The following is a 14,931-nucleotide window of genomic DNA, read 5'->3' on the forward strand; positions in this document are numbered from 1 at the left end:
TTTCCTGTGTGGAAGTTTATTTTCCAAAAGTTTAATGTAGGGATGAGCATGGAAAATCACTGTAACAGAATTCTGTATAAACTTCATCCCTCAGAAGACCTGAAGCTAGCTTGTGAGCGACAACTCCCATTATTTTCCAAGTACTTTATGAGCTGTAATACATTGAAATGCATCATTTTATACTGAGGTAGACATCTTCAGTCCCATGCAACAGACTCCACATCTCCCAAGGAGTTTCTGAGAAGGCTGGCAGCAGTGATTTGGCACAAGTTACTGGAAATTCAGCAAGACTGGGCAGAGACTAGCAAGGTGTCTGAGGGATTTCACTGCAGCAGAGTAATCCCAGGAGAGAAAAAGAGAGCACAGAAAACAGCACAGTTAAAAAAAAAAAAATAGATCTTGATAAAGGACTAAGTGTGTAAATGTATTCAAAAAAACAGGAAAGAATCAGCAGGAAGAAGAAGAATACTATGCTAACCAATCTGCACAAGTACAACTGAAGGGGCAGTTCTTTCATTTGGTTTCCAGTCTCTTTGTGACAAAGTTTAACTCTCAGCACATTAAAATATGTTAGCCTTGGCAGCCTAGACAATACATCAGCCTGACACAAAACGTCCCTACGTTTGTTTTTATCTGTGTCATATTTTGGTAACTCAGACTCTGGGGTACTGCTCCTGATTGCCACCAAATTGTCATCTGAAAAGGTTATTGAACTGTACCCTGAATATAACAGCAGCAGCATCTATACTTCACTGCATATTGTGAAGCTTAATGAGTGTTCTTAATGAGCTTTCAAAGATCATCAAAACAAAGTAACTACCTCATCAGCCCATAGGAAAAGTGAAATTAAAATAAGGAATCAGTATGTGTGGGGGTGACTGCTCATATGCATTAATTTTATCTGCCATTTCTCTGCATGTTCCTTTCAATTCCATAATGAAGCAATTTCAGAGCAGACATTTAAGGTTACATCTGAAGCTACATCTTAAAACTACCAATTTAAAGTTCTAAAGAGCCATGTCCTTAATTTCCAAATTCAATTAAATATGAGAAATATTTATAGATACATTTATTACTTCTACCATTATCCTATGGCAAATTGAATCACATACTAGATATACTCCAGCTGATCAAAAGAATTAGACTCAATCATTCAGAAACAGAGAGACCTGCATGCCTACCATTCCAGCCAGCAACACAATGGTGAGATCATTATACTTTTTCTAGGTTTTTGTGACCTCTTAACATCATGACAGGCCTATTAGGAAACATCCTGTCTAAAACATCTTGCCATTCCTCCTTTTTTTTTTCTCCCCGAATCTTTATTATCTACTACCAGTTCCATTTTTACAATTTTTTTTCCCACATTTCTTGCTGCATACTGCCATGAAGAGCCTTCAAAATCAAGAAGCACAGTAATTCTCCAGACTGGTTGCTGTCATACCTGTTTCTTTGTTAATGTAGAATGTGCTTTCGGCTCAGCTCAGACAGTGAATTTCACTACAAACTCCACTTCTGGGCAATTCATTTATGAATTAACTCCACCCCTTTGTCTTCTGCTTGGAGCTAAGCCTTTTTTCCTGCTTTGACACCCAGCTGCACAGACATTTCTGGGTTGTATTCTGCACTTTATCAAAATGTCATAAAATCCCTGACAATCTTGTTTCTCAACGTCTGGTTTTATCAGTAGCAGTCCAGAAAATTAGTCAGTTATTCACTGGGCCTGTGGTTATCTTCATCTTTCCTTGACAGATGCTTGGCTGCTTTGTGCAGAGGACACCCCACCCAGGGTCATTGTAGGTCAGCCCTGACTGGATGAAACTGTTGAAAGCACATTATACAATTTCATCAAAATCTGAACCTGAAGGGGGAAAAAAAAATGTTTTAAACAGGAATGCAAACCTGAATTCAAGGACAGGTGAAAACATCTGTCATCTAGAGGTACAAGAAGTATGAATCGCAAGTGGGCATTTCTACAGGTGGTAGCTAAAGACAGTTAAATAAATCCCAATGGGGTATTTCATCAAGGAAAGATGGCTCTATGGAAACATAGAACTTACAAAGTAAGTTTGCTTCAAAAAGATACCTATGGAGAGAGAAAACATTTTGATGTAGCTGAAGAATTTTTTTCACCTTTTTAAAACAAGGAACACTTCAATCTACCGTTCCAAAATAATGTTTCAGTTTTAAAGAACACAGAATTACAATCAAAACAAAAACAAACCATCTCATGCCAACTGAAATGAGTTTCCAAAGTTCGTTTCACTGAGAACACTGAAAGGTATTGTTTTCATTAGATTCTGGAATTGATCGTGATATTTTTTGAACTGTAGGACTGCAAATATAAATCAAGATCCCATCCAGCTGAAGGTTCCTATTGTACCAAGGTGCTCTGCTTATGGAAGCTGCGAATATTACACCCTTACCTGTGAATATCCTTTACACCAAGCATTAGGGATTTCCCCTTGATCTCCACAGAATAGAAAAGAAGTAAACATCTAATGTTGCATTCACAGACAGTAGCAGAAATGAGAAGGAAGGCTTCTAAATACCATTACTTACCCACGTTCATTCCCAAAGATCCCAAAGTTCATTCCAAAGAAACTTCAACATGACCACAGGTCAGAATGAAAAAGGAAACATGATCCTTTCCTAGAACACTAAATCAACCATCTATGACTAGTGATGACATCGTATAATTATTTTCATAAATTTCTCCTTTTTCTCAAGATTGCACTTCTCCAGAAACATTCCTAGAACTTCGGGGACAAGGATGACAGCTTATGCATAGCTACACCAAATAGGGAAACTGGTGAAGACTTAGCACACAAATGGTCCTGGCCTTAAGTATAATATAGGTCTAATCTCAGTGAAACCAGTTCTGCCCTATTTTGATATTAGGAGGAAGGTTTGCAGATGACACTAAAATGGGAGGTGCTTTTGACTTTCTGGAGGGATCTAAATAGATCAGGGCATTGGGCAAATAGCAGCAGCAAGCTCTTTCTGTGTGCTGCACCTGAGACATGGCTTTGCTGTACACAGGCATAGATGGGAGCTGAGCAGCTGGGGAGCAGCACAGCAGGAAGGGACCTGGAGGAGCTGGTGCCAGCTGCACAGCATGAGACAGCAATGTGCCCTGGCATCCAAGGGGCAAACTGCATTTTGGTGTGCATTAACACAGCACAGCCAGACAGGCCAAAGAGGAGATTCTTATGCTGTACTAAGCATTGGTGCATCCTCACCTTGAGTATTGTGTGCAGTTCTGGGCTCCACAATACAAAAAGAAAGTTGAAGTCCTTGATCACTTCCAGAGGAGGCAATGCAGATGGTAGCAGGGCTGGAAGGCATGTCCTGTGAGGAGAGGCTGAGGGCACTCAGGTGGCCCAGTCTGGAGAAGTGGAAATCGGGAGGCAGCCTCACTGCTCCCTGCAACTCCCTGTGGAGGGGAAGCAGAGGGAGGCACCAGGCTCTGCTGCTGGGAGCCAAGAGCAGTACAGGAACCCTCTTAACATGTTGTAGGTTTTGGTTGGCCCTGAAATGGTCAGGCAGTTGGACTGGGTGATCTTTGAAGGCCCCTTCCAAATGAACTATTCTATGCTATTCTGTTCTATTCATATTCTATGCTATGCTACGCTATGCTATGCTATGCTATGCTGTAGTACAGAGATATTTTTAGGAGCTTTGACTACAAACAGAGGTGAAAGAGAGGCAGCACATAGGAAGGATTCAAAGGAGCAGCCAGGACAAGACTTAGGAGAAGTAATTTGCAAAAAAGTAAGGAGCCAAATCCCCAGGAACACTCAAGTATACAGAGGAAGGAGACCAGAAATAAATTATTCAATGTGGTGCCTAGATCCTGTAAGTGGAACTGAGCTTGTGTACACTGTGTTCCACAGCAATATTTCGAACGTGCCTTGTACAAATCACAGCGGCTCAAAGTAAGGCCATGTTATACTTCTATGCCTATACAGACCACTACCAATAGCTATGTATCCCCCATATTTTCTAAAGAAAGCAAATGTACTTTATAAATATATCAGGATAAACTATATGCAACTTGCTTCCTATAGCTTGTTCTTGAAGGGATAAAGAGAATATCCACTGAGAGGCAGGGAAACAGAGATGTGCTCAAATCACTGGACAATTTGGAAGATGCTCCATGCTTAAGGCCAAGCAGATCAGAGACTCATGTATTCCATAGAATCACAGAATGGCTTACATTTGAAGGGTACTCGAAGATCATCTAGTTCCAATCCTCCTGCTGTGGGTAGGATCACCTACCAGAACAGACTGCCCAAGCTGGCTTTGAATGCTGACAGGGATGTGGAGTGCTCACAGCCTCTCTGGGCAGCCTGTGCCAATGCCTCACCACTCTCCAACATCCAATCTAAATCTCCCCTCTTTCAGTTTAAAGCCATTCCCCCTTGTCATATCACTATCAGATCATGTAAAAAGTTGATCTCCCTTCTCTTTATAAGTTCCCGTTTATAAGTTCTGGAAGGCCACAGTAAGGTTCCCCCAAGCCTTCTCTTCTCCTAGCTGAACAAGCCCAGTTTCCTCAACCTTTCTTCATAGGAGAGATGCTCCAGCCCTCTGATCATCTTTGTGGCTCCTCTGAACCTGCTACAACAGTTTCACATCTCTCTTGTGCTGGGCAGCCAAGAACTCCCTATGGAGTCCTGTAGCATATCCAGAGCTTTAGAGCCATTGTTTCTGAATGCTATTTCACAACCAGAGCAGGTAGATAGATAGTTATTTTCTAAGTCAGACAGCAGGAATGCAGGGCATGTGGATACAAATCAGTCTGTGCTAACTTGTCTTGAGCCAGCAGCTCTGAAAACAGGTAAAAACACTTGTTTGGAGGACAGTGTCTGTGCTAGTAAAGTCCGACTGATATATGCATACACATGCATACTGGTGTGCTACAGTGACTCACAGGATCTGGATGTATGATCAGCTTGTGTATGGCTGGCCTAGAATATGTTAACCGTATGACAATGCTTTGAGGAACTACAACTTGCTTTCCATGTCCATCTATCTCCTGCCTGCTCTCATTGAAAATGGAGATGACGGCCCTTCTTGTCTGCTCTGAAGAAAGGTATGAGCTGATGTTTTTCCCCAGAAAAGAAACAAACACTAGCAAATTAACTTGTAGAATAGAGGGCTGCAGGTCAGGATACTGAAAACTGAAGTGTGGGAATACAGCAGTGGGAATGCCGCACTCCCAGAGCTGCACACTGAGGCAGGAGGAGGGAGATGAACAGCTGCTTTGCTTTAAGATATGTATTTATATCATTTGTCAAACTTCACAGCTTCTTGCTACTCAGTGGATGCTGTGGGGGTGGATGGAAGAACATCGTGACCATCTTCATGAATCTCATAACCTTCCAGACAGATGGATAACGATGTTCTGAGAAAGGGACTGCAGCTCTGCCTGAACTCTGCCTAACAGGGTTAGAACTAATCAGCTCATGAAGAGGGGTCAGACAATACAGACCCAGCCCAAATTCACCCAGGGATTGTTTTATCACTATGGTGCAAGGCTTTGGAAACTAATTGAAATAGAATGAAACTGCAGTTCTGCATGGAGAAAGACAGCAAAAAGTAGCCTTTTCTTCAAGCTCTTTGGAAAGACAAATTCAGCGTGTGCACAGCTTCCACTGTCAGCAGCCTTCACTGTGGCTACCTTAGAGTAAGAGAATATGGGATTTAAAAGCCAGACATGTCTCCCAAACGCTACCACACCGAAGCAGGAACTTTCATGATTTCATTTGCACACATGTTCATGAATGATGCCACTTCCCACTAATCTGTTCAAATAAAAAAGAGAAAGCCTGTTTTCACCAATCACCATTGGGTGATGCTATATTGATATCAAAGCTATTCACAATTGTATTTGTAAATATTAATACTGAATACATTATCTTCTGAAAAGATTATGTTTAAAGCAAGAACTGGATTTGTACAGCTTCTTCTATAGAGATTGTGAGAGAGTTTTTATTAAAAATATTGTTTCTATGTAGCGTGTACATATGCATATTATCAGTTTTTGTGGGTTTTTTGTGTTTGTTTTTTTTTTTTTTATGAGCTAACAAGTTTCCCTTTTCAAATCTTGCTCCAACTAAGCAAGATTCTCAGGGCATTTCCTTTTATGTACAGCTTCTAAATAAAGCAGTCTTCTATCCCATATCTCTCTTGATTCTTATCAGATTCCTGTAAATGCCACATACAATCTGTACTCCAGACAGAAAATTACAAAATCCCTACCTGTGTTGTATTTTAAGTTATAAATCTTAAAACTGTTCTTTGGAGAATTGGTAAGAGCAACATAACATCAGAGTGACAAAGTATCTGAAATCTTTTTATGATCCATTTTACAATGAAGAAAGGACATTGCTGATACAAACAGTGATGACAGACGTGAGAGAAAAATTGGCTAGCATCTAAGGTTAGAAATGCAGATTTCTACTTTGCATTTTATTTTTTATGATGTTCTGTGCATATCTAGTTTGTATCACATATTTACCCCTTTATCACCATATTTCAATACAACTAATTTCCTTTACCCCACATTAACCTTTGGGTGTTGACATATTACATTTGCACAAGAGCAGAAGGGAACATTTTAGCTGCTCTACCAGTTGCAAGCCCAAGTATATTTGGGAGTGAAGGGAAGACCAATACTGGTTGGAGGTCAGGAGCTGCCTTGGGCAGAGCAACCATTAAATGGTAGAGTTCTCAATTCTTGGTGAATTTAGGAGGGAGGCCAGTAAAACTGCTATCTTGGACTTTTTGAGGGTGGACACTGAACTATTCAAGACACTGGTAGGGAAAATCCCTTGGCAGTCTGTCCTGAAGGGTAAAGTGGTCCACGAAGACTGAATGGTTCTCAAGAAGGAAGCCTTAAAGGCATAGGAGCAGGCTGTCCCCCTGTGCTGTAATATGAACTGGAGGGGAGGAAGTCTGGTATGGTTGAGCAGGGAACTTTTGCTCAGACTCCAGGAGAAAAAGAGTGCCTACCTCCTGTGAAAGAAGGGATAAGCATTTTAAGGAGAATACAAATAAGTTACTAAAACATGCAAGTAAAAATTTTAGAAAGGCAAAAGCCCAGCTTGAACTCAACATAGACACTGTAGTAAAGGACAACAAAAAAATTTTTTTACAAATATATTAAAAGTAAGAGGAAGGCTAAGAAGGATCACTATTCTTTGCTAGATGTGACAAGGAAGGTGACCACTGAGGATAAGGAAAAGGATGAGGTTCTCAGTGCCTTCTTTACATCTGTTTTTAATAGTCAGACCAGTTATCCTTAGTGTACTCTACACTCTGACCTGGAAGTCCAAGATGGAATAGAATAAACCCCCCACAGTTCAAGTGGAGACAGTTAGAGACCTGCTACTCCACCTAGACTGTCACAAGTCCACAGGACCAGATGGGATTCACATGAGGGTGCTGAAAAAGCTGGCAGAGGTGACTGCAAAGTCACTTTCCACAATCTATTGGTGGTCATGGTCAACCGGAGAGGTCCCAGAGGATTGGAGGCTTGCCAACATGACTACTATCTACAAGAAGGGTCATAAAGAGGATCTGGAGAACTACAAGCCTGTCAGCCTGACCTCAGTGCCAGGGAAGGTTATGGAGCAGATCATCTTGAGGGAGATCACACAGCATGTGTGGGACAGCCAAGGGATCAGGCATAGCCAGCATGGGTTCATGAAAGGCAGGTCCTGCTCAACCATCTGAGTGATGGAGAATGGAACTAAATCCAGCTGGCAATTAGTCACAAGTGGTGTTCCCCAAGTTTTGATACTGGGGCCTGCCCTGTTCAAAATCTTTATTGATGATCTGGATGAGGGCATTGAGTGCCCCCTCAGTAAGTTTGCAGATGACACCAAGTTGGCAGGAGATGTTGATCTGCCTGGGGGTAGGAAGGGATCTGGAGGGTCTGGACAGGCTGGATAGCTGGGCTGAGGCAAATGGGATGAAGTTCCAGAAGACCAAGTGCTGGATCCTGCACTTTGGCCATAACAATCACAGACAACACTCTGCTTGGGACAGAGTGGCTGGAAGACTGTGTAGAGGAAAGAGACCTGGGGATATCGGTCAGTGCTTGGCTGAACATGAGCTAGCAGTGTGTCCAGGAAGCCAAGAAGGTCAGTAGCAACCTGGCATGTATCAGAAATAGTATTGCCAGCAGGAGCAGAGAAGTGATCGTCCTTCTATACTCAGTACTGGTGAGACCACACCTCAAGTATCGTGTTCAGTTTTGGGTCCCTTACAATATGAAAGACATTAAGGCCCTGGAGCATGCCCAGACAAGGGCAATCAAGCTGTGAGGGGACCAGAGTGCACATCTTATGAGAATTGGTTGAGGGAGCTGCAATTGTTTAGTCTGCAGAAAAGGAGGCTCAGGGAGACCTTACTGCCCTCTACAACTACCTGAAGGGAGGTTGTGATGAGGTGGGAGTCAGCCTCTTCTCTCAGATAATTAGCAATAGGATGAGAGGGAATGACCTCACATTGCACCAGGGAAGATTCAGGTTGGATGTTAGCAAAGAATTTTCTCTGAAAGAGTGGTCAGGAGCTGGAATGAGCTGCCCAGGGAGGTGACTGAGTCACCATCCCTGAGGGGTGTTCAAGGAAAGTGTTGCTGTGCTATTAAGGAACATGATTTAGATTGGTGGTAGGTGGACAGTTGGACTGGGTGATCTTAGAGGTCTTTTCCAACATGAATGATTCTATGATTCTATATTCCTAGTGTGGAGGAAGAGAGAGAAACCAGGCTGAAGTCATGAAGTGCGATTGCTTTTCACAAGAACTCATCTCAGATGCCTGTGTTGCTGTAGGAGAAGTTTAGATAGGATACCGGGAAGAATTTCTTCACAGAAAGGCTGGTTAGGTATTATAGCATGCTGCCCAGGGGAGTGGAGGCATTGGAGAACCATGAATATGGTACTTTAGAAGACAGTTTAGTGGTGGTCTTGGTAGTGTCAGGCAATGGTTGGACTTGATGGTCTTAAGAACCTTTTCTATCCTATGTGATTTATGATTTTATGAATGCAGGCTGTGCAGAGAATGCTATAAGAGCAGCACTGACAAGAATAATTTGGGGTTCTGCATCTCCCCTACTAAGGCAAAGAGAGCTAGGGTCATTCTGTTTGGAGAAGTGTATGGGGAAACACTGTAAGAGCCTTCCAGTACCTAAAAGAGGCCTACAGGAAAGATGGGGACAGACTCTTTATCAGGGAGTGTAGAGTAAGGTTGAGGGTTTAAGCAAATAGAGGGTAGTTTTCAATTAGGTATTACAAAGAAATTATTCACTGTGAGGGTGCTGAAGTACTGGAACAAACTGCTCAGAGAAGCTGTGGATCTCTGGAGATGTTAAAAGGCAGGTTGGATGACTGTAGCAGAGGTGTCTCTGCCCCTGGCAGATGAGTTGGATCCAGATGATCTTTAAGACCCATTCCAACCCAAACTATTCTCTTATTCTATGATAGGTTATGAAGTGGATGAAATGTTTTGCTAGACAACCTCAAGAAGCTTAAAATATACAATAAGTTATTAGTCCTCTTCAGAGTAATTTTGTTAAAGCAGGAAAATAATTGAACCATTACGCACCCCAGTTAAGCTGGTTAACCTGGGCTAATAAAATGCCTGTATGAACAGGACACTCAAGATTAGTTGCCTGCAGGTTACAAGACAATCTTAAATGAAAATAATTGTATGAATTAACAGTTTTATTTCTGCTGATCATATCATAAATTTAGATCTGTTCCACTTCGAAAGATCTCATTTTTCTTTCTTTAATTATTTTTTTTAATGTTACTCTTCCTCATGATTTTGTTTTTAACTTTCTGCTGACAACAGAAGATTGTGCTTTGCTGGCTGGAAGACCCATTCTATCCATCTGTGAGATTGGTCATACTTGGTTACACACAGCATGAAAATATTCTTTGAGAAATAGCAATTTTAAGTTACTATGAGGCAAGGCACAAGATTAAAAATGATTTTGCCATCTATATGTTAGAAATTGTTTTGTTATTGATCTTAGTACCGTATTTACATAGAGTAATGTTAATGAATGTGAAAGATAGCACACAAAACAAAATAAATATTTTTCATAATTCCTTTGTAAATTTTCAGGTTTCTCTGAACCATTCTTATTCATGCCTAATATAATAATAAAACATCAGTGAGCTATGTCATCTAAGGCAGACACACTTGAAGATGCATTATTAATACATTTCTGACTTTTTTTCCCATGAAAGACACAAAAAAACCTTGACTTGTTAGGAAGATGAAGAAGAAAAATATCTTCAATTTAAGTGTACCTTTCCTGTCTACCTTCTTGTGTATCTTCTCATAATATACACAGACATTACATCCGCTATAGTAAAAAATCATTTAAAATGTAGCTATGTATGTAATTTTGTAAATAGGTAAGTAATGGGATTCTCAGAGAAAATATTAGCATAAATTCCAAACAAAGTTTTAATTTTCAGATGTCATAAAGTATCTCGAAAATAGCTTAAGATTTTCTTATGCTGCTGCCCATGCTTAGGTATTTGTGTTTTTTCAGTACTTAGCTAAAACCAAGTTTAGAAAATGTCCCCAGCTGCAAAAATAAACCAACACGAAACACTAGTGAGTACAAACCCTTCTCCCTGAGCTGTTTAATACACCAGGCTCTCTTGTTTAACCCTACATGGCTACATTTTGGCAGACATCCGTACACATAATAAAATTTCCCGGCTGAAGTGAAGTTAAACTCAGAAATGTGAAGTCAGAGAACACAGACCGTACTCAGAAACACACATTCCTACTGCTCAAAGCTCCTCATCCTCATTTTTGGTCAACACAATCCACAGCTATGTTTTAGTGCAAACAACATCCCCTTTTTTAAAGTGTTGAAACTGGCAAATAGCTTCCATTAGCTTATGAGTCATCTTTGATTTCTAGCTTGCAATTAGTTTGAGACTATTTTTGTTTTCACTCGCTGCTTCCTCTAATTTTCTCATTCTGATTTGGTCAAAGAAGGAAAAAAACAAAACAAAACAAAACAGAAGAAACCTAAGCAAACAAATAAAAGCTTCTTTACATCATGAGTATATTTAAAGGAGTCATTACCTCTCAGCTTCGTAACACCCTACCTCCAGGCATGCTCTTTAAAGTCTGAGTTGTATTTGCAGCACCTTTTCTGTATTCTGGAAAGTCAGTTTCTTGCATACTGACTGTTTTCTGTATTTTTTCCCCATGTTGTTAACTTCTCCTTACAAGCTAGAATCCCTAAGAATTTGTCCCTGACAATTTTTTTTTTTACTTTCTACTATGAGGTTACAGCATTGGTCGATAAGGGAAAAGCAACTGATGTCATCTACTTAGGCTTTTGCAAGCATTTGCTGCTGTCCCACGCTACATCCTTGTCTCTAGATGGAAGAGACATGGATTGGACAGATGGAACTCTTGGTGGATAAGAAATAGGCCAGATGATCACATTCAAAGAGGCTTAATATCCAGATCAATGGCTCAGTGTCTAGGTGGAGACCAATGATAAGTGGCCTTTTCCAGAAGTCAGTTCTGGGACCAGTGTTATTTAACATTTTTGTCAGCCACTTGGACAATGGGATCGAGTGTACTCTGAGCAAATTTGCCAGTGACATCAAGCTGTCTGGTATGGTCAGTATGTTGAAGGGAAGGGATGCCACCCAGAGGAACCTTGACAGATTTGAGTGTTGTGCTTGTGCTAATCTCACACAGCTCAACAAGTGAAAAGCAGAAGGTCCTGCACAGGTATCAGGGCAATCCCAGAGACAAATTGAATGTGGGTGTAGAATGACTGGAGAGCAGCCCTGAGAAGAAGGACTTGGAGGTCTTAATTGATGAGAATTAAGAACACAAGTAACATCCACTTGCAGCCCCAAAAGCCAACCATATCCTGTGCTGCATCAAAATAAGTCAGACCAATAGGACTAGGGAGGTGATTGTCCCCCTCTGCTCTCATGCCACCTGGAGTACTGCTTTGAGCTCTAGACACTCAGCATAAGGACATGGAGCTGTTAGAGAGAGTCCAGGGGAGGACCACAAGGATGATCGGAGGGCTGGAGCACCTCTCATACAAAGACAGGCTGAGGGAGTTGGAGTTGTTCAGCTTGGAGAAGTGAAGGCTTCAGGTAAACCTTATAGTGGCCTTTCAGTACTTAAAATAGGCCTACAGGAATAGGCTGGAAAGGGATTCTGTCAGGAAGTGTAGTGAGTAAACAAGGGGCAATAGTTTTAAACTAAAGGGGGATAGGTTGAGATTAGATACTAGTTAGAAATTCTTTACTATAATGATTGTGAGACACTGGGACAGGCTGCCTAGATAAATTGTGAATTCCCCAGTTCTAGAAGTGATCAAGGCCAGGTTGGATGGGGCATTGGGCAACTTGATCTAGTGGAAAGAGTTCCTGCTCATGGCAAAAGGTTGGAAATAGATGCTCTTTAAAGTTCCTTCCAACCCAAACCAATCAATGAGTCATCCTATGATTTTTAAGATTCTTGAGGATTTCAACTTCAGGGATACTCTCATCCAGCTTTAATGTATTGTACTGGATATTCTATACCACTCAATTTACACTCATCTCTAACTGACACATCTTGGTAGCACTATCCTATAGTTCTCACCTCTGATTGTTCACCACAAGTATTACTGCACAGTCATTAGAGAGAGCATTAAAAGAAGCACAGTGCACATGCCTACACCATTTACAATGTACATATAACACAATCCCTCTATGTGTACATGCAGGAATACCATTCTTTTCACAGCATAAGAGTATTCCTCTCCCTTCTGGACTTACTGTCATATGAGTTCCATTTTACAGAAGCCTGAAAACCACATTCAGTTATCAGTGAAAAGAATAATCATCTCTTTATAATCACATTTCCATCAGACACTGACAATTGCTTTTTATCCTTTCAGTAGAGGATTTCCAAACACTGCCTAGCACATGGCCATCACTAAAAGGCTGTTCTTCATTTTAATGAGCTGTCCTCACCACAGAATGTATTTCTTTTGTTTTCCATGAAAATGAAACAGCACTAACTCTTCACCTTCTGGTAACATATTTTACTCTTCACATAGATTTCACCCCATTTTTCAGCCTGTGGTATAAGAGCTGCCTTCAAGGCTAAATCACAGAATCATACAGAATCAAAGGGTGATAAGATTGGAAGGAACTTCAAGAAGTCATCTCTCCAATCCCCTGCTCAAGCAGGTGCACCAAGAGCAAGTTGCCCAGAACCACGTTCAGGTGACTTTTGAAGATCTCCAAGGAAGAAGACTCCACAAAAGCATTGGGTAACCTATTTTAATGCTCTCTCACTTGCACAGTAAAGTGCTTCCCAGTGTTTAGAGACAATCTCCTGTGCGCCAGTTTGTTCTTGTTGTCTCTTTCCTAGCATTGGCCACCACTGAAAATAACATTGTTACATCCTATTTACGCTGTTCTTTCAGATATTTATAGACATTGGTAAGATTCCCCTGAGCTTCCTCTTGTTCATGCTGAACAGTTCCAGCTCTCTTGGGCTGTCAGAGGAAGCGTGCTCCTGTCCCTTCCTCACCTTGGTCTCCTTCCAATATGTCATCTATCTTGTACTGGATGGCCCAGAATTGGACATTACTTCAGATGTTGCCTCATAATTGCTGAATAAAGGGGAAGGATCACCTCTTTTGACCTGCTGGTGATACTTTGCCTAATGCAGTCAAGAATACCATTAGTGTTCTTAGCAGTTACAACACATTGCTGGCTGTTGTTCAATTTAGTGTCTACCAGGACTCCTATGTCCTTTTCTGCAGAGCTGCTTTCCATCTGAGTGGCCCTCAACATGTACTGATGCCTCGCTGGGTGCAGAGCTCTGCGCTTCTTGTTGAACTTCATAAGGTTCCAGACATCCCACCTCTCCAGCCCATCAAGTTCCCCATGGAAGGCCATGCAGTCTGTTGGTATGATAGCGATTCCCTGCAGTTTCTTGTTATCTGTGAATTTATTGAGGGTGCACTCAGTCCCATCATCCAGATTATCAGTGAAGATGTTAAACAAGACTGGACCCAGTACCAGTTCCTGGAATACTTTGCTCATTACTGACCTCCAACTAACTAGACTTTGCACTACTGAACAATATTCTCTAGGTTCAGCCATCCGGCCAATGTTTGATCCACTTTACTGCCTGCTCGTCCATCCCATATGAGAATCTTATGTGAGATAGTGTCAAAGGCCTTCCTGAAGTCCAGGAAGACAAAATCCATTGGTCCCTTCTCATCCTTCAGGCTGGTCACTTCATGATAGAAACTTATCTGGTTTGTCAGACATTGTTTCCCTTTGATGAACCCACGCCAACCACTAGTCTCTTCTCCTTTATGTGCTTATTTGAAAATGCAGGCATTTCCTTGGTAGTCTGCCCATGCTGGAGGTGACCCTGCACAAGCCTCATATTGTCGATTTTGTGATACTTTCCTTTCACACCACTCCATGCCCCTTGTTCAGCAGTCTTCTGGATCACTCCTTCACAGGGAATCTGGTGCTGTTGAATTTCTTGCAAGAAATAAGGAAATTCACCAAGGAATTCCAGGCATGTTGCATGAAAGAAGGAGTTAGGGGAACAGCAATAATCAAAACACAAGTCTAAATATTTAGACAGTCCTTGTAAAGATGAAGAAATTAGGGGTAATTGTGGGAAGCACATTCTCTGAGTGCTTTTTCTTCTCAGTGCATTTTAAGTAGAAGGCAGTAGTAGGAAAAAAAGAGTAATTAGTCCTGAGAACACTTGAGTTACTTCAGAATTTTCTTCATACTATGTGAAGTATTCATGCATAGATGCAGAAATACTTAGAGTTCCAAGAGTACCATGGTACTTTGATTAGCATAATTACGATTCTCTATGTTCACCAGG

General features: G+C 41.3%; 1 protein-coding gene across 3 annotated transcripts in view; it reads right to left on the reverse strand.

The window, feature by feature from the left end:
• The window catches only part of PDE4D (phosphodiesterase 4D), a 586,915-nt gene that overhangs the window by 548,006 nt on the left and 23,978 nt on the right, over window positions 1-14,931 (reverse strand). The gene's annotated exons all lie outside the window — the stretch shown is intronic.

This window comes from Gallus gallus, chromosome Z (genome assembly GCF_016699485.2).
Source record: "Gallus gallus isolate bGalGal1 chromosome Z, bGalGal1.mat.broiler.GRCg7b, whole genome shotgun sequence".
Lineage (NCBI taxonomy): Eukaryota > Metazoa > Chordata > Aves > Galliformes > Phasianidae > Gallus > Gallus gallus.